The 24769-nt window shown below is 41.6% G+C and overlaps 1 long non-coding RNA gene across 1 annotated transcript; it reads right to left on the reverse strand.

Moving 5' to 3' along the window:
- Positions 1-3173: 3173 nt before the first annotated feature.
- On the reverse strand, positions 3174-5596 carry LOC131732824 (uncharacterized). The gene is made up of 3 exons (XR_009325832.1): positions 5501-5596; positions 3842-4029; positions 3174-3703 (listed from the first exon to the last, which is right to left on the reverse strand). It is a non-coding gene; the product is annotated as an uncharacterized LOC131732824 (long non-coding RNA).
- Between the last annotated feature and the right edge of the window lie 19173 nt (positions 5597-24769).

Raw genomic sequence — 24769 nt, forward strand, 5'->3', positions numbered from 1 at the left:
TCCAGTGCAATATTGACCCAAAAGGGAGGCTTCCTGATTTGGAAGAGGGGCTTTTTATCATAATAATAAATTATATACTTGTGACCGTACCAAACAGAATAAATATCATTCAACATTAAAGAAGTGAGATTTGGGACTGTTTGGGACTGACATTTAAAACAACGTAACTTTGGAGAAGGAGCAATAATAATTAACATTCAAAATTCAAAAGTGTATTTTTCCATAGGTATTCAGCAGGGAAATGTGTTGCATGTGTTTTGACTTCACTTAACTAAGTTGCAAACAGAGCATGTCAGCAGTGTTTGAATTTTGGGGTCATGGCTGAGAATATTAGAAGCTGTGGAAATAAGAGCCTGCAATAACCTCACACTATGCTTCCTTTTTTTTGTAATTAATATACTTATACAGTACATGTAAACAAATCTTGCTTTTCAGGGAACTTTATAAGACATAAGTGAACATTAGAACATAACAATGAAAAAGAGGAGGCCATTCAGCCCATCTAAGTTTGTCCGGTTCCTAGAAGCTGATCTAAAAACTTTGTGAATTTGGGTCTTAAGGCTGTCATCAATGTAATCAATAAATGATGAACGAAGGAGATACTAGTGCTTCTGTGTCATTTGTAAACAACACAGGCAGTAGGGTTACAAACATGGACCTCGCTCTGCAATCAGTTTAAACTGTTTTTAAAAGGGAGGACTCTAATTTACTATATTTTCTCTCGTTTGACTGAGACCACCATAACTGGACTTCAGCCTGCTCACTTTAGTAGCACGTTGTGGCAGGGCTCTTAAGACTTGAACTTAGAAATCCTGTGGGAAGGGTAGTCTTGTCTTTCTAGAGCTTACCTATATCAAGTGTAAACAACATTAACATAATGTATATGTATTTCATAAAAAGCTTTCTTCATCTTGTTAAAAAAAAAAAAAAAAAGTTATTCACCTTAAATGGCTGGAACTGCAGATTGCATCTACCCTTTCCTGGTCCCTCATGCCTAATTCTTCTTGTCCTGAAGCCAAGAATATCCTTGGCACATAACACTCTCCCTTTCCAGTTGTACACAAACGGTACTGTTCTCCAGACAGATCAGTCCACAGTAAAAAAATATAACTTTATCTGATTGGAATAGGAGTAACGTTAGCCGATATTAAGACTGGAGATGGTTAAAATGGTTTTAAACTATCCATGAACTTTTGCTGCACCAACTCATTAGCTGGTCTTAGATACATTCTCACCCATTTGGATGCATGGAAATTGCTCTCAAAAGGAGACCTTGACAGTACTGTCTGTCAGTTATTTTTTAAATATACCAGAATCCACATCCCTCCTAGCTCCTGGAAATCTACCAAAATATATACTATTTAATTAATAAACATTTATTTTAATTTAAATGAGGCTCTTAAGGAACTTTCATCATTCTGTTGTTATTTTATTTTCTTCACCGATTACTCCACGCAGCTCCTAGTTCAGGCTCTGGTACTGTCCCGCCTTGACTACTGCAAGTCCCTCCTGGCAGGCCTTCCAGCTCCTGCTCATCCAAATCTCTGCTCCTCGCCTTGTCCTCTCCCTTCCCTGTTTCTCCCATGCCACACCGCTGCTCCACTCTCTGCACTGGCTCCCTATCACTGCTCGCACCCAATTCAAAATGTTTGTACTTGCCTATCGCTGTTTTGACCATTCTGCTACCTCCTATCTCCAGACAATCATTTCTCCATACACCCCCTCTCGCCCTCTCCGCTCCTCCACCTCCAGCAGACTAGCTGTACCCCCCTCTGCTCCCCTGCCTCCAGTGCCTGCTCCTTCTCCACCCTTGCCCCTCAGTGGTGGAATGACCTATCCATGGATATCAGGACTGCTCAGTCCCTGACCACCCTCCGTCGCCTCCTGAAGACACACCTGTTCAGACAGCATCTGTAAACACTACAACTCACGACTATGCTGGACTATATGCCACTAACTGCTCTTAGTCGAATTCACTCTTACTTATAAGTTACTGTATGCTTTATTTTGCTCTTACTTTAATTGATTTTATTGTACTTATAACTTGTAACAATTGTAAGTCGATCTGGATAAGGGCATCTGCTAAGAAATAAATAATAATAATTTGCCTTTGATAAGAAAAACATATTCTGACCAGCATTAGTTGGTAGAAGATTGTTATTTACTTTGTGATAATTTAACATTTGCCTTACTTCTTTTCAGAATTATTTTGACATAGGTAAAGACTCTTTCTCTAACATAAGCCATTTATTTGTGTTCATAATGGTGGTGGTAGGGGGGTCGTCCCAGGAGGGGGGCTCTTGAAAAATGAATCTCTGTCTTTGAGTGTGCTCTGTTGGGACTTGTGCCTGGGTTAGTACACATGAAGGCCATTGGTCAAAAACATGTTATTTAGTATGCGTTTCAAATATTTAATACATGTTCGAATTTGACTTTAGTACTTGTTGTAATTCGCTTTAACTAAGCTAAGTAAGAACAGCTGGCGCAACCCAGTCCAGGGGCAGAACAGAGTGAAGCAGGTTGGAAAGTGCATCAATGAGAGTGGCTTAAAGTCTTGGTCTTGAACTCTGTTATGCTATCATGCTAGGGGCACATGTGTTTTAGTGGCTCTGGTCTTGAGCTCCATTATGCAGCCTGCTCGGAAGATAGTGTAACTTGAGCTGCAGTGCCGATAAATCTTTTCCCTGTAAGGTTAATAAGAGAACCCGGTGCCTATGCTCCGCCTTAGTCTCTGCCTCCTGTTTTTACTGACTTATGTTTCATTTTGCTGTGCGTGAGGGTCAAGGCCTGCCCCTCATGCACATTTATGTATTTTACATGCTCAAGATGGCCGCCCGCATGCACAAATATCCTTTACTTGACCAGTAAATAAATACATTTCTACTTTTAGCTTTACCTCACTAAACTTATTGTTTTTCTTGTTTTTAAACAATAGGCATTTTTGTAAAACGATAATATGTTCTTTAATACCAAAATAATATATTTTCCTTTTTGGTTTATTTTTATTTTTCAGTTGTAAACCAGGACATCTCACAGCTATGGTTCCACACTCAGGTAAGTACACTGAGTTCTTTTAACTTTTCTTTTCTACCTTTTATTCAGTTAAGCATCTTTGTCAGCAAGTATGCAATTTTATATATGTAAAAAAAACATTTACACAGCACTTTAAATGAAATAAATGAGTCCATTTTTCTATTTAAAACAAACAGTCTTTAAAAGTTGTCATGAGGGTTTTCATAGAGGTATTTTATGGGTGATGAGTTCCTTCAGCACAACCACAATTAACAATCCATATATCAACTGCTTTGACGTCATTACCTTACCGTCTGCCAACGGGGACAAGAGTGGTGATATTGCTGTTCTCACCCAGCGTTCCGGCTACCCCAATTTAGAATAATTAATCAAATCTCCCTTCTCCTGGCCTCTAAGGGCACCACCAGACCTTCCCTCAATGGGCAGCACTCAAACCTTGAGGTCACCAATGAATTGCTACAATACTATTTAAAATATTGTACATTTAAAAGCCAGCACAATAAACTGTCAATAAAAAAGTAAACAGGACTGCAGTGCTTCTAAGTCGTTTACAACAATAGGATACAGAGGTCCTCGCTCTTGCTCGTCTGTCACGGGTCAGACCTCGCAGCTGGATCCAAAAGTAATACAGCACACTCGCCAGTCTCTTCCCCCTCTGATGATTAAAACTCTAAAAAGATAATAAAACAGAAGCACTAAAATGACCAAGAACCACTAAAATGACCAAGCAAGCATATAGATAGAGGCAGGTGTGGACGTTGGGGGGGTGGTGGGGGGTAGTTATGAAAAAATTAAATAATGTACTCACCAAAACATGGTCTTCATTAATGTCCAATTACTTCTCACTGTATGCCCCCTGGATGAAGTTGTCAGCAATCTTATTTATGTTCCGGAGGTCTTGATGAACATTAAGGACAACAACATGATTCAGCCTCACTTGTCCCATTGATGAGTATAGATAGTTCTTAAGTCTCCTGAGACCGGAGAATGAGCGTTCTGCAATGCATAATGAAACAGGCACAGTCAGCAGGATTCTTTTTACTCAGGTGTAGCATATTTCGTAAGTATTTGTTTCCTTCAGTTTTTAGAAACGTGTTGACATCATAAACACTGGAGATTGAGATGTTTTTCTGATGAGCTAAATCCAAAAATGTGACTCGATGAAGTTTTAATCTCAGCACGTTGAAGTCATTTGCGTAAAACTCTGCTACTTCCTTGGCTTTAACACTAGAACCGAGGCAGTTATACTCATACCTAAAACCACCGCAGGCAGTCATTTTGACAGTTACATTTTAAACAACATCAGTATTAAAATGAAAGACGAACTGTCGGAAACAACGTAAAAGTTTTATTCAAGCACATCATATCAAACATCTGCACAGCCGAAACTCTGTATTTAAATGAATAATTAAACATAAAAGGGTTTATTTTCTAACTTACCACATATAAAGCACTACTACAAAAAATGAAAAACTATAATAAAATAAACATTTCAAAAGAAACTAGTGTGTAAACAGTACATACAAAACTGTAAATGCTGATTTTTTTAAATTTAAAACTAAAGTAACATATGTTTTCTCTTGAATGTGTCACTCGGTGCAGCACAGAATCCAGGTTGAGCTACAGCAGCCAGCTGCTTTGCTGTGTTGTGATCGAAATGTTTCTTCCGAAGCGCTGTATCTAGCTTCAAGATGCAATCTCTCCTACTGATATTTCCCCCGTGCATTCCTTGTACAAAACGAAGGAATTGATAGCTGCCAGGTCCAGTAGAGAGAACAGGCTTGTATACATATAAAAAATAGAATATTGTAGGTTATATTCAAAATAAAAACATGTCTTGTAAAAGGCAGTCAAAATTACTGCTTTGGCGGTTCTAGGTGGGCGGGATTATAACTTCCTTATTTTTGTGATCCTGCCTTTCAAACACCATCAGGGTATTTAATACATGTATTTAGGAAAAGTCATAAACGGACAACCACATAACTTTCAGACATGCAGAGTAATTTCAATTTGAAAGCCTCAAACCATCAAAATGACTGCTGTGGCGGTTCTAGTTTTAACCATCTCAAATTGTTCCATTATTGTCAAACTGATCACTAAACAGCAGAATCAAATCTTGAATCAAGAGCAGTCGTGACGTGATCAAAAACCTCATTGTATAATTTTTGATGCACATTTTCTTGGGTTGAAAAACATCGGGACTGATTCCTTCATCAATTCGCCTGGGTGCTTTTTCATGCACGAGGCATTCAAGGTTCTTCAAGATTGAGATTTTTAGCTGAGGCACAAGTTTCTTTCCATAGATTCTTGAAGCCATTTCATCTTAGCAGCTGCATGTTTTCCTTTTAAAAAATAAAACCATTCTCTGTGCATATTGAAAATGCAATGTGCTCTTATTACCTACTTCTACTCTACTATTTCTACAAATATCAGAAAAAGCGGTTGCAGAATGAAAAAAGTATAAAACCTTTTAAGATGAGTTAGGAATCCATGTGCTTTGGCTCCAGTGTCAGAGACATCAGTGTTGTTAATTTCATCCAAAAACATCAGAAATGTAGCATAGTTTGAGGCAACTGATCTTAGGGAAGTTGCGCGCAGACACCATCTTGTGGGACAAAATGAGCGAAGACGACGTGCCGGAGCTTCTATTTCTTGCAAAGTCTCAAAGCATGCAAGCCTTTTGGGAGAGTTTCTGATGCAACCTATCAACTTCCACATTAGAGTTATGAAGTTCCTAACAGACTGTATATGTTGCATGACATCTTGCATCACCAAGTTGAGACAGTGAGCTATGCAGTGCACATACACAGCTCTTGGTTTCTCAAGCTGGACCCTAGCTTGCAGTTCAGATAATACACCACTGTGGCAATGTGCCCTGTCCCTGTGTGCATTTGTGTGTTGCGTGCGTGTGTTAATGTTGGTGTATAGATTGGTACACGGGATATAAACGGGTCTGTGTTTCACGTATATTTAAAAAGTGTAGATTTGTATTTAGGCACGAGGAGAGCACAAATCACGCATGTGCATTTAAAATATAATATGTGAGCACGGGGTTGCACAGAATTAATTCACGTGCTGGGATTCAAGTGAATAATTAATTAGTAATTGAATCCCAGCACAACAGTATATATAGAGACACGTAGCATGCAGTCGGGGGTTAGGTGTTCGGTGAGTGGAGAACGGGAGAGAGAGAAGGAGTAAAGTAAATATAAAAGAACGTAAATATTAGTGTTATCTGCTCACCGTGTTTTGTTCGTCTGTCCTGCACCGTCTGTTTAGTGTTTAGTCCGTTTTGTTTATATGTTTATTTTGGCTACAAGTGCCGTGTCCTGTGGTTTTGTTGTTTCAAACCTTTTATTTTCTGTCTGTTTATTAAATGCTGAGCGCGATCACGCGCTCAGCCTAACCAAAATCCAAGTCTCTGTGTTACTTCCTGGCTCTGGTCTGACACCACCTACTCCGGCCGTCTTTGTGACACGTGGTGTCCTGCGTGGGATCGACAGCGCCTCCAGGACTCAGGCCAGAGCAGGAACCGCAGTTTTGGATTTAAAAAAAAAATAAATAAAAAAAAAAAAATGGCAGAAGACGCCATCAAAGTGCGGGACTGGATGCTGGAAAATGCTGGGCTGGAGGCCCAGTCTATACCAGTAGTCGTCCAGTTCCTGCAGTTTATGGACAGAGGCATATGCGAGGGAACAGACCGTAAGCACCTGGGAGGAAGGTGTGGGGTTGGTCCTCAGCTACCTGGAGGCAGTTATAAGTGGAACAGCAGCCCAGGTAGCAGGTCCACCAGCAGAGGAAGAATGCCTGCTGGTTTTGCCTCCACAGCCCAAGCGGGAGGAGCCTGAGCGTCCACAGCCCAAGCGGGAGGAGCCCGAACGTCCTACGCCTGAGTGGGAGGAGCCCGAACGTCCTACGCCTGAGTGGGAGGAGCCCGAACGTCCTACGCCTGAGTGGGAGGAGCCCGAACGTCCTACGCCTGAGTGGGGGGAGCCCGAACGTCCTACGCCTGAGTGGGAGGAGCCCGAACGTCCTACGCCTGAGTGGGGGGAGCCCGAACGTCCACAGCCCAAAAGGGAGGAGTCGGTGCGTCCACAGCCCAACAGGGAGGAGTCGGTGCGTCCACAGCCCAACAGGGAGGAGTCGGTGCGTCCACAGCCCAACAGGGAGGAGTCGGGGCGTCCACAGCCCAAAAGGGAGGAGTCGGTACGTCCACAGCCCGAAGAGAGGGAAGTCGGGGCTTCCACAGCCCTAGGACCCAAGCTGCCAGCAGAGGGTGAATACCTGCTGGTCCCACCTCCACCAGCAGAGGGTGAATGCCTGCTGGTTCCACCTCCACCGCAGTGGGAGGACTGCTTGCCCCTCCCACCTCCACCAGCAGAGGGTGAATACCTGCTGGTTCCACCTCCACCGCAGTGGGAGGACTGCTGGCCCCTCCCACCTCCACCAGCAGAGGGTGAATACCTGCTGGTTCCACCACCGCCAGGAGCAGAGGAGCTGGAGCTGCCTCTGCCTCCACCACCGCCAGGAGCAGAGGAGCTGGAGCTGCCTCTGCCTCCGCCACCGCCCGGAGCAGAGGAGCAGGAGCTGCCTCTGCTGCCCGTACCTCCGCAGGGAGTACGGTGGCCGGAGCCCCAGAAAGGGGAGCTGCCGGCCACGAAGAAGGGGGAGGAGATCTGGAGACCACCAACCCCAGCAGCAGTTTCGCTGCCGGAGATCGTGGGGGAGGTCAGGAGACCTGCTCCCACTGCAGCAGTTTCGCTGCCGGAGATCGTGGGGGAGGTCCGGAGACCTGCTCCCACTGCAGCTTCTTCGCTGCCGGCAGTACTGTGGTCGGAGCCCCACCAAAGGGAGCTACCGGCTACAAAGAAGGGGGACGAGGTCTGGAGACCACTTTCCCCAGCAGCAGTTTCGCTGCAGGAGTTCTTGTGGCCGGAGCCCCACAGGAGGGAGCTGCCGGCTACGAAGAAGGGGGAGGTCGGGGGACCACCTGCCCCCGCAGCTTTTTCGCTGCAGGACGGGACCAACAGGCTGTCAGCCGTGCCACTACCGGCAGGGGTGCTGACAGCATGGCCAGCCATGGGCCCACTGAAGCCTCCCTTCCCAGCCCGAGACTTTGTCCTGGACTGCTGGATTTTTAAGGGGGGAGGTGGCCGTTGAGGCCATGTGTGCTGCGCACAAGGGGGGGTATATGTGGCAATGTGCCCTGTCCCTGTGTGCATTTGTGTGTTGCGTGCGTGTGTTAATGTTGGTGTATAGATTGGTACACGGGATATAAACGGGTCTGTGTTTCACGTATATTTAAAAAGTGTAGATTTGTATTTAGGCACGAGGAGAGCACAAATCACGCACGTGCATTTAAAATATAATATGTGAGCACGGGGTTGCACAGAATTAATTCACGTGCTGGGATTCAAGTGAATAATTAATTAGTAATTGAATCCCAGCACAACAGTATATATAGAGACACGTAGCATGCAGTCGGGGGTTAGGTGTTCGGTGAGTGGAGAACGGGAGAGAGAGAAGGAGTAAAGTAAATATAAAAGAACGTAAATATTAGTGTTATCTGCTCACCGTGTTTTGTTCGTCTGTCTGTGCACTGTCTAGTCCGTTTTGTTCGTCTGTTTATTTTGGCTACAAGTGCCGTGTCCTGTGGTTTTGTTGTTTCAAACCTTTTATTTTCTGTCTGTTTATTAAATGCTGAGCGCGATCACGCGCTCAGCCTAACCAAAATCCAAGTCTCTGTGTTACTTCCTGGCTCTGGTCTGACACCACCCACTCCGGCCGTCTTTGTGACAACCACTTACATTTGCAGCCCCATCATAACACTGACCACGGCAGTAACTGATGTAAAAATTGAATCGTAACAGGGCATCCTTTATGGTGGTGAATAATGTCTTGGCATCATCAGAGGTGTCTCATAAAATCCCCCAGAAATAATTCATGAACAGAAAAATCTTCTTTAACCATCCTGAAGCAGATGGACACTTGTTCTTTTACAGAACTGTCTGTTGGTTTGTCTATTATAAGTGTATAGTAAACAGCGTCCTTCACAAAACTTCACAGCCTTCATCACCTCGTTTGACATTAGAGTAAGTATTTCATCAATAATCTCATGAGACATCCATTTGTAGGATGTTCGCTGCAGCCAGATTTTAAGTTCAGGTATGTCTTTCAGAACGCAAACGTAACACCTGAACAAAATTCATCACATAAAATTAAATTGTTGTGGGTGCTGAGCACCCGCTAATTTTTTCCCATGGGTGCTTGAGCCCCAGAACACCCATGGAGTCGGTGCCTATATGTGCAAAACTAAATAAGTGGCAAAAAACAGGAAAAAGTGTCCAAAAGCAAAAGCATTAGTGAAAGTGCACCGTGCAACAATATATTAGAACTGTAGGTGTATTCAGGTTTTAAAGATAACAATTTCACACATTCTAGGTTCTGAAAAACAGAGGTTCCTTTCCTTTTTAAATTGTAAATTCAAAAAGAATGTCTACTGTGGTCCAGAGAATAGGGTTTGTTTCTGCGTATACTTTAGAGTGCTACTTTTAAATATAGTTCAACTTAGACTGCTTTTAATGCAGGGTGTTTTTATTTCCACAAATCTGCATGTAATTCAATCAGTGTAAGCTTTTGGAATCCTGTAAGTATGGTCCAAATCAACCAATCCAAGTAGCCAAAAAAGACAAAAAGACTTGAACACAATGCACAATTCAGTATTCATTCACATCACATTTGACATCAATAACTGAAATTTAATTTTGTATCAAATGTTTTAGAAATATTAACCTCATTCCCACTGAAAAGTGCTTTTACCAAATTTTTGGAATTGCTGAAATAAAACACTTGGTTTACTTTTCCAGATTTAAATTTAAATACAAAATCAATCGTTTTATAAACATTCAACAAAACTCTTAGATTTTTTTTTTCCTGACTGTAGGTCTTCTGTCCAAGGGGGTTGACAGTATTGCCAGGTCTGTGGTTTTCCTGCGGAATTGGGCTACTTGGAAATGATAGTCTCAGGAAATATTTAGGAGTCGCGGGTAGCTACTTTATTGAAATGTCTTTATAGGTTTAAAAAGAGAGCCAAATGAATTCATTTGAATTAAAATGACATGCTAAACAAACAATGTATTATTATGTAAAGCATACCAGGTATCATAATTTTAAATATTAATTAACAGTGGCATTTCTAAAACTATGTTACTTGATAAATTCACCTTTTGGTAACTGCAACAGTATGGTACAATTCAAGCTGATATTAGGTATTCCAATAATAAAATGAAAAAATATGCAGTTGTCCTTACATGAACCTGGAATAAATTCAGTCACACTAATTAAAATAAGCCCCTTTCACACTGGCGCTCCTACCTGGGTTCTGGCTTCCTGGGTCACAATCCCGCGTAGTGTGAAACCACGTGTCGAGCAAGACAAAATGGGTGATGGGCGCTTGTAAGTGGAGGAAGTAACAAACAGCTAAGCCTGCGTGAAGGTTTCACTTCCACAAGGAACTTGCGAGCCATTTCTGTTTATTCACAGCTTTGTTGACTGAGACACACCATGAGCCAGATTGCTGCAGGGATGGCGTGAAGCGATTTAGAAGCATTTGTTCTAATCAACATTTGGGCTGACAATTCATTCCCGAGAAGCTTGGATAGAAGTGTCCGTAACAAGCACGTCTTCCAAACAATTTGCGAGAGGTTGGATTTCACAGGATGCCAGTCCAGTGCAGAGATTAAAAACAGATGAACGTGTGATAATGTGAATGTTTCTGCATACGGGGCATTGTGTCACCCTAGGTCGACCCTGGTTCTTCAAAAAGCAGTGTGAAAGGGGTTTCAGATAGCACTTCAGTTGAAATAAAGTTATTTCTATTTCTGAAAGCAGTTTAATTGTCTCATGGCCATTTTGAATGCATATGGGTGCAACCTGCAGCTCTGATGGCATTTGAAAATGCAGAGATTTTGTTTTACAGTTGATGAGGGAAATAAATGTATTTCCGTTTCCATTCTATCTTGAGACATCTGAACTATGTAGAATAACCTAAACCAGAAATAACTCCAAGAGAATACCAAGCCTACGCTAAGCCAGCAATGACCCGAAGAGAAGCAGAACAGTATGCATTTAAAATAAGTGTGCACTGGAAATCTTGTAGTTTTACTTTACACCTACCATAAATAAAATGTTTTGTATTGTAGGTGATTGATACAACAAAATGTAATGTAAATATTTCCTGTTAGGAAAGGTATATTAAAGAATCCAGCGATTTAAGGATCCCATATTGTCCAATTATGTTAAAGGAAATCCCTAGCTTGTTTAAAACCTAAACTCAAACTGAAGTTTTGGCAGGTTTACTTTTCCAGATGCTTAGCTTTAAACTGTCCAAAGACAGTGTTTAAAAGCACAAAATCAGCAAAGGAATGGGACCACTATACAGCATAGTAAATACAGTTGAATGACTGTTAGCCGTTTCAGCATTCAGTATTTCAGTATTCAGAGATGTCCTGAATTTTTTGCAACTCGGCTTCTGTTGCAGGGACAATTGTTAATATCGCAATGCTGGAATGAATACTGTATGTACTGTATTTAAACATATATGATGTAGGAGATTCACAGTGAGCTGTAAAACCAGCTTTTGTTTTCTATGAAATCCTATTCTGTGAACACTTTGTAAAAGTTTCAGCAGCAGAAAAATTGGTCTGAAAAAAATTAGACAGTTCCTAAAAACCATAAGGGTGCTGTAAATCTACATAGAAAAATTGGGACATTGGTATTTGGCATAGAAATATTTGGCATAGTAGACCGACGCTGAAACCTACGATTACGACCTGGTGAAACTGGCAATCCTCCGTCGCCTCAACATCACATCAGAGACGCACCGGGTATGGTCCAGGGAGTACCAGATTTTCCCCGGATACATGCCACAGAGTGGTCTCGCAGAAGTTGTATTGTTTTAATTTTTTTTTTATTTTTTTTTTACATTTTGACCACATCATCCTCCTGCTCACTGGTAAAGCCATCTCAGTTACATATGTGAGCAGGAGGATGATGGGAAATGTAGTTCTGAGCAATTTAAAAGTTTAAAAAGGTGGCCAAAATGTAAAAAAAAAATTAAAACAATACATACACCTTACGTGGCACTTTAACAACACAAACAGTGCTTAATTTAAGCACATGTATCCCTGACCATAACCCAAACCCTTAAGCAAGTCTGAACCAGTTCTTGTTAACATGCAGCTGTAAGCAATGCTTGAGCACTTCAAAAGCCTAACATAACAGTACCAGAGTGATGTTTTGAATCATGTATCTTGAGTTTACTTTGGACTGAGCTGCAGTCATATTACAGACCATGAGAACTAAATCATAAGTACAGTTTGGGCAAAAAACAAATTATGTCAAACAATAACAGTTGACTTAATGGAAAGGTGACTGGTAAATTGGTTGAAGTCACAATGTATTATAGAAACAAGTGATGTCATTCAGCACATTACACTGTTGTTCAGAGTATGTTTATTTAATTTCAGATAAGGCAGATAGAAAACAGATACAGGGACCATTTGTCCATTTTAAGGCACTGCCAAATTTTGGTATCAGTAATATATATGACCATTAGCCTTTAAAAGTCTTTGTAAGAGCAAAATGTGATTAAGGTCCCTTCCCATGATGTCAGGGTTAATTGCTGGACTTTGAAGGCGGCACTAGGCTAGGATTGGCACATTTTGTGATAGGGATGCCCATGGATATTAAAACCACTTCTCCCAGTCAGGGAACAGGTCAATCAACAGTGTACAAAATGTATAAAAGTTAGCACAAAAGGTACGTGGCCAGTGAAAACACAGTGAAAATCGTTCTTTTTTTTAAATTATTATTCTTAATCTGTTGCCAGCAGTCAGCCAAATCCACTTATCCCAGCAAGTTTTGACACCATCTTAATGGGTTTTATGAAAGGGATTTACAATGAACACCTACAGGATAGTGGATATTGCCAAAACGACTGCGCTTTAGGGGGAAAGTACGTAAAAATGTGGAGAATGTTTTTCCAATTGAATAACTGTACTGTCATATCTGGCAAGTGTAACCCGGCCGACACTCACGGTCGTTCGTTTGCCCCTTTTAAAGCAGACCCAGGACACAGAAATGGAGTTTAAGCGCCACCGTGCTATATTCAATAAACAAACAAAATCCTAACTCCGTGTTGGAGCACTGACTACACAGGCAGGTTCCTGACTAGCTTGCAGGATGGCTAAGCTGTTTACCTGCCAAACAAACACAACAAAGTTTTATCACAGCACTTTTCTTTTGACTGCTCAGAAACAGAGCACACCTCCTGTCTCCTTCTACTCAGATGTCAAGTGCAGACTGACTGCACCTCTTATATACCCTGCACCTGGGTCTAATTTACAATTACTACCAGGTGCAGGGGATAATTAACAATAAAATAAATTAAACAATTAGCCAGACTGTGCATACGCACATGTTTTATGCAGGGAGGATATTAACCCCCTCCCTGCTGTGTTACACAAGGTACAGCATATGTAAAGGAAAGGGAAACTCTGGATATACACGCCCCACCCATCTTCCTCACCTTCACCAGCATCATATAAACATGTTGTTTTTTAAACACTTCGAGGATGTTAAGATTTCTGTAGCATTGTGAAGATACTGTCTTTTATATCTCTCTTGTTCAGCTACACAGTGATAAAACCCTTTTTACAACATCAGCAATTTGACATCAGTTAGATCATTTACCTGGATGTAATAGTTCAATTCTGTACATATGGTAAATATTTAAAGTTGTTTATACCAGCATTACAAATCCATTCTGAGAAAGAGCTTTATTACATTACCATATTTCACCACCTACACAAGAATATATTAATCGACCATTGCTTAATTACAGCATTTCTTCCATATTTTTCCCACAGTCTGTAGTCTGTAGACCATGGGCAGTAAAATATTTTTGTAAAGGTCCCAAACAGCAAGGTCAAGGTCTGGAGCAACATGTTCACACTGACACCTATTTCTACAAACAAACTCATAGCTATATATATACAGTTGTAGTCAAATGTTTACATACCCCAATGGAAATTTAAAATTTCTGGAAATTTCTCGAAAACAAAGAATTTGAGGAAAAATCTTTTGTAGCAAAAGTTTTGCTTTTGTGGATAAAGAAAAAAAAAAAATATAGATAGAAAGAGAGAGCGAGAATGAGAGAGAGAGAGAGCGAGCTCGTGGCGTGAGACAAAACTATTCTACAGCTACACAGAAACAAACCCAACACTGCGTGCAGGGCTGAACTGGGACGGTTCCTATTGCTTCTCAAAATTAAAAAAGAGCAATGCATTACTGGGTCCATCTAAATCAGGCTGGCCCACACTCCTACCATCACATAGCACTGCAGATCAATACATTGTACCCAGAACAGAATCCCCTCAGCCAACTGGTACTGAAGCTCACCCAACTGAGCCAAAATTAACCCCTGTGAGCTTCAGAACAACACCAAGAAAAAACTCCCACTCACGTATAAGTCATACTGGAAAGACAAATTAAAAACACAGAACAAACTAGAGTGCTATAGGGCCAAGTACAGACTCAGTGACCACAGTCTTGCTATTGAAACTAGCTGACAAAAAAATCCTGGAGCACCAGAGTACATTTACTGTAATGTAATAATAACACCCACAGTCAGTGAGAGAAGTGGCAGAGCCTCTCCTGGAGAAGGGCCTTGAATTCGGGGGATGAGGTCAGTTCGTGCAATACAGAGGAATGTGCCTTCAATAAAACCTGTGTGCTTGTGCTGCGTGTCGTGCAATTTCTGTGTCTGGCTGCTTTATGCAATGAACAACCCATACCTCCCTGTTACAGAGGCACTTTACAATAATTGTCTACAGCGACATCATAATTACATTGTAAGAACTAAGCAAATGTTTAATTACAAAATTTAAAATGTTGGCAGTTACTAGCATCCTAATTTCATTATAAAGTATTTACACATGCAACCACATAATGGTGTAATAACAGTTTAGTACAAGACATTATAATGTGTTACCAGTTATTAGTATAGGAGTATCTGAGTAAGCATTAAAATAGAGAAACAGCAAGGACGATTTATCAAAAGCATGACAAGATTTAGATTTTTGGGGGAAATTAAAAAATTAGTTTCACAAGGGATGAATATCTGTCACATTTTTAATTTACAGTAGCACAGATTGTAAAAATATATGAAAAGGGAACAGATGAAAATGCAATTTCTAAGAATCAGTAAAGAATAGGATAAAACATACAGTAAAGTAGTCATCCATGTGGTGGGAAATGTGTAGGTGTTTAGAAACTTAACTGAGTGTGAAACCAAGTGTATTATTCACTACCCTTTCGATATTGCTAATGAAAAAGTCAAGTGTTGGTACTAAAATATGTATTTTTGCAATAAATAAAGCACAAGGAAAACAAATTTCTTAAACAGTACCAACAGAAAGTTATTCTCAAATTAGATTTTACTCAACAGTCCTCTGCACACTATCAGTATTTCATTTCAATACATTTGTGTACCTCTTTAACATATTATAGACTTTCAGTTTACATGTCCTGGTCAATCAACCATTTCATGGAATTACAACAATTGCAGCTTTCATCTCACTTCCCCTCGGCTCAATCATGTTGATTTAGTTCAATTTTTAACTAGCACCCTATAAAACGGCAAGGAAATCCTTCATTTTCCTTGCTGAAGACCAAATTATTATAATTACTGTATACTCCAGTACTGGGGCCCCCTTTCATGGATTTGAACAACTAGCGATAAAAAACAACCCATAAATAACACTTGCTAGGATAATACAGTTCTACATATACAAAACTATACTACAACTTACCACATGCGTGGATCATCCTCAAAAGTGAGACTGTTGCAGTATTTGTTTTGATAGCAATGAAATAAGAAAATGCAGACTTACAAAGGTTTGCTGATGCAAAAGGCACAAACACTTTCATGGCTTCACAAACTATATCTGGATATTCTTGGTAAAGAGACAAAAATCATGAAGCAATTGTTTCAGGAAACTGATCACCATTACACGATATCAGTTTGTCCTGCTTCTTCAACAAATGGGTTTCTTATCCACATGTCACCTGCTCTTGGATCATCTGCAAAATAATTACTTCCCACGCCCCTTTGCACTCAAGAAGACCAGATACTTAGCTTCCGAATTAATGCTTTGGTCTTGTCATAGGAAAAAAGGACATTCACATCATGGCCCTGAAAAGATTTGTTGAGTTTGTTAAGTCTATCAAACGTATCTGAGAGGTAACCAAACACAACAAGCCACTGTGGATCATGGAGGAGTTCAGCATGAGGAGAGCCTTGCTCTGTTATTATTATATTATTATTATTATTATTATTTATTTCTTAGCAGACGCCCTTATCCAGGGCGACTTACAATCGTAAGCAAATACATTTCAAGTAATAATACAATTAAGAGCAAGATAAATACAATGACTTTGGTTCAAGCAAGTACAAGTGTGACAAAATACAATTCAATAATACAGCAGATAACAGTGTCAGTGATAGTTACATCAGGATATGATTAAATACAAAATACTACAGATTAAACACTTGGCAGATCTACAGTACTCTGAAGTACAGGATTAAATGCAGTAAAATAGGGGGCAGATAAGAGCAAGTAAACCACATTTAAGGAAGGGTGATAAGTGTCCCAGGGGAAAAACAGAGGAGTTCTACAGGTGCTGTCTGAAGAGGTGAGTCTTAAGGAGGCGCCGGAATGTGGTCAGGGACTGGGCAGTCCTGACATCTGTAGGAAGGTCATTCCACCACTGCGGAGCGAGGGTGGAGAAGGAGCGGGCTCTGGAGGCAGGGGAGCGTAGAGGAGGTAGAGCCAGTCTTCTAGTCTTCTAGTGCAGGCGGAGTGGGGGTGTAGGAAGAGATGAGGGTCTGGAGGTAGCTGGGTACAGTCTGGTCAAGGCATCTGTAGGCTAGTACAAGAGTCTTGAACTGGATGCGAGCGGTGATCAGGAGCCAGTGGAGTGAGCGGAGTAGTGGAGTTGCGTGGGAGAAGCGAGGCAGAGAGAACACCAGGTGGGCAGCGGAGTTCTGGATGAGCTGGAGCGGATGGGTGGCAGACGCAGGGAGGCCAGCTAGGAGGGAGTTGCAGTAGTCTAGGCGGGAGAGTACCAAGGCCTGGACCAGGAGCTGGGTGGCGTAGTTGGTGAGGAAGGGTCGGATTCTTCAGTTGTTGATCAGGAAGAATCGGCAAGTGCGTGCCAGAGTGGAGATGTGCTGGGAATAAGAGAGGGAAAGAAAAGTAGGTCAGATTTAGAGAGGTTGAGTTTGAGGTGATGCAAGTGCATCCAGGAGGAAATAGCAGATAGACAGGTAGAGATACGGGAGGAGATGGTGGAGTCAGAGGTGGGGAAGGAGAGGAAAATCTGAGCATCATCAGCATAGAATTGGTATGAGAAACCATAGGATGCAATGAGGGGACCCAGGGAGCAGGTGTAGAGAGAGCAGGAGAGGACCCAAGACTGACCCTTGGGGGACTCCTGTTAAGAGAGGGCGAGGTGTGGAGGTTGCTCCACTCCAGGTTACCTGGTAAGTGCGGTTGGAGAGGTAGGAGGAGAACCAGGCCAGAGCAGTGCCTGTTTGAACAACTGCATCAACACCTTCTCATGGGACAGCCATCACACCTCAATATACCGCCTTTCACACTGGCATCCTTTACACGTGTCATGCATTTGCAAGGTGCAAGTATGCAATGCTCCGGAAGCAGCAATGTTCACATGACGACTCTTTCAACTGTTTTTAACACTGGACTGGATTGGCATCCTGTGAAATCCAACCTCTCGCAAATTGTTTGGAAGACATGCTTGTTACGGACGCTTCCTTCCAAGCTTCTCTGGATTGAATTGTCGGCCCAAATGTTGATTAGAGCAAATGTTTCTTAATCGCTTCAGAACCCCCAACCCGGGTAGGAGCGCCAGTGTGAAAGGGGTTTACGGTACAGTGTTGATGTTTCCTCACACAGCATTGAAAAAAGGCATGCATTGGTTCAGCCAGCCTGTAAATTAACAACATTTACAGCCTCATTGAGCACCTTCAGCAGTCCAGGAGGACAGCTAAAGTTCATGATGTATTGAACAATGATTACAATAGCATTGTGTTAGTACCATTAATTCAAACCACAAGGCAATTGTCTTTTTCTTTTATAGCTCTGGCATCATCAGTTCACATTGCAATACAACGCTCCCAATCCCAACGCTCAAACAACCTACACACAACAAGGCTGCCAAAATAAGTATGTTATACTTACTTAAAATAAGTAAGTATAACATGATTGAGTAGGCATGTATCACCTAGGTTCCTCGGAGGGTTCCTCTCTTTTTTTTGATCTGCTGGGCTTGTTTCTGACAACTGAGTGTTCATTATTTTAATTCACAGTGTAAATGCACTAAATAAAATATCAGAAGTGTATCAATAAATAGCTTATTGATCATCCATCATTTAAATTTATTTTTGTAATAATTTCTTCCACCACCACTACATTGGTGATTAAAAGTGGGATGATATGATGGAAAGCCGTGGAAGATTAAGCAATAGGAAACACATGGAGTGACCGGCAGGAGCAGCGATCAACTGTGGCTCTGAGAATACCCAATCTCTGCAGAGGGCTTGTGCAAGCAGCTCCTGGCAGCAGCAGAGAGAGAGCGACAAAGAGGAAGCCCTGGTGAAGGACGAGGATTCCAGGGGGAAGCCAGGTCCCCAGGGGGGAAGCCAGGTCCCAGAGGGAAACCAGGTCCCCAGGGGGAAGCCATACCGGTGAAAGCAGTGAAACCTCCGCAGTTTCAATGGCTCCAGCAGTTGCAAAGCCTTTCAAGTACAGCCCCGCCTTGGAGTTAGAGCAGGAAACCTGCAGGACCTACGCGGGATCCTCCCCCAGGAGCAAGATGAACAAGCAACGTTGCAGTTCATGGAGGCTCGGGGAGCAGCGCAAGTACCTGCAGCTACAGACCTCAGACCCTGCTGGCTGCCTTGTGGTTACTCATGTCTACAGTAATGTCATTAACTATTAAATATAGCATTAAAAAAACATATTTGATTGAATCACTTTACATTAACAGTACTGTACATCAAAGTCACATTTGGAATAAAACATTTTCTTCCTAAAGTCATTTTACCTAAATAGGGAACAATATAACTAAGTAAGCAAAACAAAAAAATGGTGACAGTAAATATTATCATCATATTTTAAAATAACTAGGTACAATGTTATGTTATTCTATCTTATTTTTAAAGGTTTGGCCTTCAAAACCATAAATCTCATTACTGGCTAAAAAGATTCTAATGATGGTGTTCTGAAATGTACCCTGTTTCTACTGCCAGATACATTACTGGCCAAATACTGTGTTTATAGTATTGCCAACAAATCTCTGGCTTTTGTTTTAATTGGCCTGAATTACAAATTTCTGTATTTGTATTTGAGGAGAATTAGACTCTATGTTAGTAACTATGAATGATCCCTCAATATGTACAAGATTTGTAATGCATTCATAAGATATAACATTATAACAAATAATTACAAAACATATTACAAACATGCGATACATTTTGATAGTGCTTTCTCACAAATTGCTCCCCGATGTACCATTTTAACTGAATTACAGTTACAGTATAATTAATTTATTTATATCTTTTTTCTTACCAAAACAAAACCTAACTATCAAAATGATGCATTATCAGAAAAAATGTGTCAGAAAAATATGAATAATGAAAATTACAAACTAAACTTGATCAACTGTTGGAGCCCTAGGTTTCATTGGCTATGATAACAACTGTGCAACCTTTTACTTTTCAACCACCTGATCTACTTTTGCTTAGCAAAAGTTGTGGTTTCTATCATATTGCGGATTACAATACTGTGTAGAATTAATACAGTGCTATCCTGTTATAACGTGGATGTCGGTGTCCATAATTGGAGACATTATTTGTATTTTGCCTTATAACGACTATTAGCATTTTTTGGCCCGTAATGATTTACAATGGCCAAATTAAGATTGTAGCGTACCATGGAAAATGAAGGAAGGAGACACACACTGTTTGCAGGTACTCGAATCCATGGTTTATTGGGACAATTATTCCCGGACCCTGTCAGCCTGGGCCACACCAAAAACAACAAACAGTCTTGCACATTCACACAGGATCGTGTCTGACTCAGCTGTCAGCTATGTCCGCATTGATGTGGGCTTTCATGTCCCCGCCTACCCAGACGTCAATCAATCCCAGCTGAGGCAAGCTTACTGCTTCCCTGCTTCTCTCTCTCTCACACACACACACACACACACACAGGGTCCGTAGACCAGTCGTGTAACAATATAAATCCTGGGCCGTTACAATATATACAGTATAATAGAAACTGCTATTCAACCAGTTTAAAGTTTACACCACTCTTATTTAAATTGTATATTTTTTATAATAAATGTTGTAAACTGTAAATAAATAACAGTGAGTGTAACTGCAGAGACACGTGTGTTTCTAGCCACTGGCGAAAAACAACATTGAAATAGGTACGTGAATTACAGTTAATTTAATAGTTTAAATTGTTGATTGCTAAGGTAAACCAGACTGCACTTAAAATAGTAATTTAGATTTCCTTTCTGTGCTGGGCTGTATTGAATTCGGAGGCTGATTAGAAATGTATGTTAAGTATACGGCTCCAGGCCGACAGGATAGTGTAAATTGGCAATCAGTGTCTTAGAACGCCTGCCGAAATCCCTCCCAATGGCTACGAGAGGGCTCATTCCTACTCTGGCACCTAATGTCTGGATCCCCTGGACAAAGCCGGCTCACTCGTTCTCCACTCCCAGAATGAACACTGGTAAGTACCTGCTCCACATACCCTTACTAACTCCTCTCCCCTTACGCTGCTTGCTACAAACTTGAAAATCTCCTTTTTCAATTGTCGCTCACTGACTAACAAATCTCAGTGAACTTATGACCGATACCAATCTTGATCTTCTCTGTCTAGCTGAAACCTGGCACTCTGTAAACGACATGCACTCACTGCATCTAGCCACCCCAAAGGGCTATTCCCTCTTTGACAAACCTCACCTCATTGGCTGAGGCGGGGGCACTGCTGTTATTGCAAATTCTGTGCTCACTTTCTTTGCCTTACTTTGCCTGCCTTTTCTTCAACTGAGCATCTTGCCATCAAGCTCCCCTCTCCCATGTCCCTCACCCTTGCTGTTATCTACCGTCCACCTAAGAGCAAGTTTTCAGAATTTCTCTCCCTCATCTGCACTTCTACTCACAAAATCCTACTCCTAGGTGACTTCAACATTCATGTTGACTTGCCTTCCTCCCCCTTAGTGACCGACTTCAACATGCTTCTGGACTGTCTTGGACTCTCTCAATCTGTCAACGTCCCCACTCACACTCGAGGACATACCCTGGATCTACTCATCACCAGGGGCCTTGATATCTCCAATCTCTCCGTCTCAGATATCTCTCTCTCTGACCATTTCTTAATCACTGCTAATATTAATCTTCCTGCTCCTTCCTCCGCTACTGATACTGTTATCTCCTTCCGTCCCAAGAATCTGCTGAATCCTCTGAAACTCAGAATGTGTCTCTGCATCCCCTCTAACTGGTACTCTCCTGTTCTCAGTTGATGATGCAGTGACCCTCTACAACTCCACCCCTACTCATATCATCGACACTGTTGCCCCATGTACAACCAGAACCGTCAAGAAAGATCAAAACTGCCCATGGTACACCCTCGAACTTCGATTGCTTAAGTCTGCCTGCTGCAAGATTGAGTGCAAGTGGAGGTCGTCTGGACTAACGGTTCACAGAGAGACCTGGACCGACCATCTTGCAAGCTACAGGCATGCACTCACTGCGGCCAGGGTGAAGTACTACTCTGAAATCATAACTATGGGACACGGTAAACCCAATGTTCTCTTTAAGACCATTGACCAAATCCTACATCCAGCCACCGACAAATCCATCTCCCGTTCATCCTCCTCTCTTACCTGTTTGATTTCTCCTCTTTCTTTTGGAACAAAATTGTGCTTGTCCTCCTTGACCTAACAGCCGATTTTGACATGGCATTCTTCGTGACTTGACTGCCTTCAGAAGTATGCTGGAATCTCTGGAACCTTTCTCTCCTGGATGTCCTCTTACCTATCCGACCGCAATCTGTTTTCTATGCTGGACGCAGTGGCGTTGCAAACCCAGTCATTTGTGGTGTCCCACAAGGATCTGTTCTTGGGCCCCTTCTCTTCAATATCTACATGCTTCCCTTGAGTCACCTCATCCGCCAACACAGCCTCATATTTCACTCCTATGCTGACAACACCCAGCTCTACTTAAAACTCGACCATGGAAGTCCCTCTGCCATGGTTCGGCTCTCGGCTTGCATTCAAGACATCGAGGCCTGGATGTCTGCCAATTTTCTTCAGCTGAACACTAGCAAACACTGAACTCCTTCTAGTATGATCTAAAACTCAACTTAGAATCTAAATATAGCTGCCCTAAACCTCGGAAATTGTCTGCTGCTGCCTTCCCCCACAGTACGTACGTACAGAATTAAGGTGTACTTCTTGACAGCAACCTCCTCCGTGGTCAAATCTTCCATCTACCATCTTCGAAACATCTCCAAAGTCCGTCCCTACCTTTCCCTCCCGGATGTGGAGATACTTTGTCGTGCATTTGTCTCCTCTCGACTCGACTACTGCAACTCTCTATATGGTAGTCTCCAGGCACGCACCATAAACCGACTGCAGCTAGTTCAGAATGTCGCTGCCAGGATCCTTACCAGATGTAAAAAAAATATGATCACATCACCCCCCATCTTGCCCAGCTGCACTGGCTACCTGTAAAGTTCAGGATTATTTTCAAAACTCTCCTGCTCACCTACAATGCCCTTCATCACACAGGTCCCGAGTACCTCCTCAACCTGCTGACCCACTATGTCCCTGCCCGCAAGCTGAGGTCCTCCAAGTTTGGCCTGCTTGTTATCCCCAAGCAAATGTGCACCACACTTGGAGAACGCTTGTTTAGCTTCATGGATCCGACTCTTTGGAACTCTCTCCCAGCTTTGGTGCATGATGCTCCCACCGTCGCTCGCTTTAAATCAACCCTCAAGACCCAACTGTTCAGTCTTGCTTTCCATGATCTTTAAGCCTGATATCTGCTATAAGTGGCCGTGCTGCTGCTACTATTTCATGTATTATGCACTTTCCACTGTATTTAATGTATTATGCTTTTTATTTTTTACTGTATAGCATGTATTATGCATTTCTCTGTGTTTAAAGTATTATGGATTTTCTTATTGTTACTGCATCTTGTAAAGCGCTTTGTGATGGTGATCCACTATAAAAGGCACTATATAAAATAAAGATTGATTGATTGAACACAGAATCCAAGGACATTTATACACACTTGTATTGTTTCGTACTCGCACAGTGCAAGCATGGGAGCTTTATAAGTACTATATGTCCCAGTTTCAACTTAAATGGGTTTAAATATGGTAATGTAAAACAACAATAAAACCCAACGTTTGTGAGTCAAATTGCATTATGTGGGAAATGGGAGCCACGACCTTACTGTGTTATAACTGATTGAGCACTATAACCAGTCGAGTTATAACAGGGTAGCACTGTAGTATCTGCTAACTGAGAAACTAGTTCTCACGACTACCCCAATAGGGAAAACCAAAGTACTTAGGCTATTTAAGAGCAGCATGAATGGCAGCAGTGTGGAGTAGTGGTTAGGGCTCTGGACTCTTGACCGGAGGGTTGTGGGTTCAATCCCAGGTTGGGGACACTGCTGCTGTACCCTTGAGCAAGCAGTTTTTACATACAATTACCCAACTGTATAAATGGGTAATTGTATGTAAAAATAATGTGTAAAAAATAATGTAATTGTATGTAAATATAATGTGATATCTTGTAACAATTGTAAGTCGCCCTGGATAAGGGCGTCTGCTAAGAAATAAATAATAATAATAATAATAATGAATGCAGTTGACCAGAGATGCTTATAAAAAATTGAGGTCGGGTTCAGACAGGAGATGTGGCAAGTGTCTAGTGCAAGTGCTTCCACAACTGGATTGCATTTAGACTTTTTCCAACAATAGGTTGTTGTTGCTGTAGTAGGAGATCACACAAGTACAGCCTCCAAAAAGAAATACAGCCGTGCCTGGGATACACATTTTGTATTGCATCAGGTATCATTACTCCTGTTCACCCATTATCTAAAACATCTCTGGGTCTCAACTAGTACTTGCTGCTCTCACCACAGAATGGCGGCTAAGTGAAATTTAAGATTTATTAAAAAAAAAACAAAAAAAACTTTTCAGACAGAATAGGAGTAGGCCAGAAGAAGAATGCAATGTCTCTTCCTAAGGTGGTGTCAGATTTTCATCTTAACAGGATTTGATGATGCCAATTTCTTTTTTCTCCCTCGTAAGTCATAGAGAAATGTTACACAATATCATTTGGATATACAATAGCATTGTGTCATTATTTCTGTAGGACAAGGCTAATAGAATGTCATCCAAATAGTTTATTATTTATGCAAAAAGCAATATGGTATGACTGTGTCCTGTTTGAAAGCAGACAATCTCTTCAATAGATGTTGACATCTTGGAACATTAATACTATTTCCCAGGAGATCCAACAATACCTGCTGCAGATTCAGAACTAATTTTGCTTTCGTCAAAAT

Source organism: Acipenser ruthenus, chromosome 3 (assembly GCF_902713425.1).
Source record: "Acipenser ruthenus chromosome 3, fAciRut3.2 maternal haplotype, whole genome shotgun sequence".
NCBI lineage: Eukaryota > Metazoa > Chordata > Actinopteri > Acipenseriformes > Acipenseridae > Acipenser > Acipenser ruthenus.